The sequence below is a fragment of the Macaca nemestrina genome, chromosome 12 (genome assembly GCF_043159975.1).
Source record: "Macaca nemestrina isolate mMacNem1 chromosome 12, mMacNem.hap1, whole genome shotgun sequence".
Lineage (NCBI taxonomy): Eukaryota > Metazoa > Chordata > Mammalia > Primates > Cercopithecidae > Macaca > Macaca nemestrina.
The window spans coordinates 86,982,857-86,987,157 of NC_092136.1; the positions used below are offsets into that span (position 1 = coordinate 86,982,857).

Consider the following 4,301-nt stretch of genomic DNA (forward strand, 5'->3'; position numbering starts at 1 on the left):
GTTTTCTTTACTCTTTTTTATTTTTATTTATTCTAACTGGATAAATTTTAAATGACCTATCTTCAAGTTCAGAGATTCTTTCTTTTGCTTTATCAAGTCTGCTTTTGAAGGTCTTGATTGCATTTTTTTTTTATTCATTTAATTCTTTAACTGCAGGATTTCAGTTTGGTTCTTCATTATGGTATCTATCTTTTTGTGGAATTTCACTTTTATATAAAAATACGGAATGTTTTACAAATTTGCATGTCATTCTCATGCAGGATTAGCTAATCTGCTAATCTCCTCTTTTTTGTTCCAGTTTTAATATTTGTGCTGCTGAAGTGAGCACAGGATGTTTACTCTTATCATAACAAGTCAGTACTTTACTAAAGGTAGTAGCCAGTGCAGTAAGTCACAGAAAATAAATAAAAGGCATGTGGAGGAAAAAGGCAAACAAACATTTGGGCAACATGCTTGTGTGTATTAAAAATTCTGAGTTTAAAACATGTACACTAGAACTAATAAAGAAATTTAGCAAAGTCATAATACACAAAGTGAATAGACAAAATAAACTGTTTTATAAACTATCAACAATTTGAATATGAAATTAAATAATACATTGTGTCTTAAAAATATGAAATATTTAGTAAAAGATATGCAATAACTCTGCATTTAAAACTATAGAACACTGCTTAAAAAATTAAGAAAGACCTAAATATGTGGAACAATGTATTCTACTGGGATTGGGAGACTTAGTACTACATTGTTAATTTGGTAATTCTTCCTAATCTGATGTATAGATTCACTATGACCACAATCAAAAACTCATGTGGCTGTTTTGGTAGAAATTACTGGTTCTATTTTGAAATTTATATGCAATACAAATAATCCAGAATAGACAAAACAATTTTGAAAAAGAACAGAGTTGGGTAACTTAAGTTTATTGACTTTAATACTAATGATAAAGTTATAGTAATCAGAGTTTAGAAATATATGATTCACACTTATATGGTTATATAATTTTTGACAAAGTTACCAAGGTAATTCAATGGGGGTAGAGGTAGTCTTTTTAACAAATGGTTCTGAAATAAGTGGATATTTTTATAGATAAAATAAACTTTATCTTTTACCTTTTATAGCACATTATAATTTATATAAAATTAATTATGGACTTCAATGTAAATATTAAAATTATGAAATATCAAGAAGAAAATATAGAAAAATATTATTCCCTAGGAATGGGCAGACATTTCTTGTCTAGTACTCAAGAAACATAAAAAAGTAAATAATTTTAGTAAATTGTACTTTATCAAAATTAAAACTTCTATTCTTAAACAGCACCACTAGGTAAACAAAAGCACAAGTTTCAGGTGGGTAGAGTATATTCTTAGTTCATACTATTGAAAAATGATTTATCTCTAGAATATACAAAGATTCCTATAACTAAATAATTTTAAGATTAAAGTCAAGAAAACTGGATGAAAAACAGATATTTCACATAGGAATATTTTTAAATGGCAAATACACTCATGAAAATGTGTTTGACATTAATTGTCATCTGAGATATGCAAAGAGAAAATATAATGAGAAACCAGTAGACATCTACTATAATGGCTAAAATTACAAGGGGTGATAGCACCAGATGTTAATGGCGATATAGAGCAACCAGAACTTTTATACATTGCTATTTGGAAGTATATTAGTCTATTTTCACACTGTTGGTAAAGACATCTGAGACTGGACAATTTACAAAAGAAAGAGGTTTAATTGGACTGACAGTTCCACGTGGCTGGGGAAGCCTCAAAATCACAGCAGAAGTCTAGGAGGAGCAAGTCATGTATTATGTGGATGGTGGCAGGCACTTGTGCAGGGAAACTCCCCTTTTTATAACCATCAGATCTCACAAGACTTATTCACTATCATGAGAACAGCATGGAGAAGACCTGCCCCATGATTCAGTTACCTCCCACTGGGTACCTTCCACAACACATGGGAATTCAAGATGAGATTTGGGTGTGGACACAGCCAAACCATATCATTCTGCTCCAGCCCCTCCCAAATCTCATGTCCTTATATTTCAAAACCAATCATGCCTTCCCAACAGTCCCTCAAAGTCTTAACTCATTTCAGCATTCACTCAGAAGTCCACAATCCAAAGTCCCATTCGAGATGAGGCAAGTCCCTTCCACCTATGAGCCTGTAAAACCAAAAGCTGGTTAGTTACTTCCTAGGTACAATAAGGGTACAGGCATTGGGTAAATAAAGCCATTCCAAATGGGAGAAATTGGCCAAAACAAAGGGGCTACAGGACCCAAGTAAGTATGAAATCTAGCAGGGCAGTCAAACCTTAAAGCTCCAAAATGATCTTCTTTGACTCCATGTCTCACATCCAGGTCATGCTGATGCAAGAGGTGTGTTCCCATGGTCTTGGGCTGCTCTGACCCTGTGGCTTTGCAGGGTCCAGCCTCCCTCTCAGCTGCTTTTACAGGCTGGCATTGAGTGTCTATGGATTTTCCAGGCACATGGTGCATGCTGTCAGTGGATCTACCATTCTGGGGCCTGAAGGACAGTAGCCCTCTTCTCACAGCTCCACTAGGTAGTACCCCAGTAGGGACTCTGTGTGGGGTCTCCGACCCCACATTTCCCTTCTGCACTGCCCTAGCCAAAGTTCTCCATGAGAGCCCCATACCTGCAGCTAACTTCTGTCTGCACATCCAGGCATTTCCCTAAATAGTCTGAAATTTAGGTGGAGATTTCCAAACCTCAATTACTGACTTCTGTGCATCTGCAGGTTCAACACCACATGGAAACTGTGAAGGCTTGAAGCTTTCAACCTCTGAAGCCATGGCCCGAGCTGTACAATGGCCCCTTTTAGCCATGGCTGGAGCAGTTGGGATGCAGGGCGCCAATTTACCTAGGCTGCACACAGGACTGAAACCCCGGGTCTGGCCCATGAAACCACTTTTTCCTCCTAGACTTCTGGGCCTGTGATGGGAGGGGCTGCTGTGAAGACCTCTGACATACCCTGGAGACATTTTCCCCATTGTCTTGGGGATTAACATTCGGCTCCTTGTAACTTATGCAAATTTCTATAGCCAGCTTGAATTTCTGCTCAGAAAATGGGTTTTTCTTTTCTATTGCATTGTCAGGCTGAAAATTTTCTGAATTTTTATGCTCTGCTTCCCTTATAAAACTGAATGCCTTTAACAGCACCCAAAACATCTCTTGAATGCTTTGCTGCTTAGAAATTTCTTCTGCTAGATACCCTAAATCATCTCTCTCAAGTTCAAAGTTCCACAAATCTCTAGGGCAGGGGCAAAATGCCATCAGTCTCTTTGCTAACACATAACAAGAGTGACTTTTGCTCCAGTTCTCAACAAATTATTTATCTCCATCTGAGAACACTTCAGCCTGGATTCCATTGTTGATATAATTTTCAGTATTTTTGTCAAAGCCATTCAACAAGTCTCTAGGAAGTTCCAAAGTTTCCTAAATTTTCCTGTCTTCTTCTAAGCCCCCCAAAACCTCCATTGTTACCCAGTTCCAAAGTCAATTCCACATTTTTGGGTGGCAACGCCCACTCTACTGTTACCAATTTACTGTATTCATTTTCATGCAGCTGATGAAGACTTACCCAAGACTGGGTAATTTATGAAAGAAAGAGGTTTAATTGGACTTACAGTTCCACATGGTTGAGGAAGCATCACAATCATGGAAGAAGGCAAGGAGAAGCAAGTCACGTCTTACTTGGTTGGTGGCAGACAAAGAGAGGAGCGTTTGTGCAGGGAAACTCTCCTTTTTATAACCATCAGATCTTGTGAGACTTATTCACTGTCACCAGAACAGCATGGGAAAGGCCTGTCCCCATGATACAATTACCTCCCACTGGTTCCCTCCCACAACATGTGGGAATTCAAGATGAGATTTGTATGGGGACACAGCCAAGCCATATCAGGAGGGTAAAATAATTCAGTTATTTTAAGTTAGGTGATTTCTTATAAAGTTAGACCTAGACATACTCTATCACTCTGCAATTCCACTCCTAGGTGTTTATCCAAGAAAAATAGAAACACACAAGTCACCCTCTCCCCACACAAAAGGCAAAAGACTTGCATACACACAAAATATTTGCATATATGTGTTAAAAATAGCTTTATTCATAATAGCTGAAATCTGAAAAGGATATAAATGTTCATCAATAAGTGAATGGATAAGCAAATTATGGCATATTCTTACAATAAAATACTACTCAGCAATAGAATAAAGTAAGTTTTAATAAATTAAATGATGAATGAATCTCAAAATATCCTGATCAAGAAGAG

The 4,301-nt window shown here is 36.9% G+C and overlaps 1 pseudogene; it reads right to left on the bottom strand.

Annotated features, from left to right (window-relative positions):
• Positions 1-215: 215 nt before the first annotated feature.
• LOC112424472 (U6 spliceosomal RNA) lies at positions 216-328 on the bottom strand (annotated as a pseudogene).
• Between the last annotated feature and the right edge of the window lie 3,973 nt (positions 329-4,301).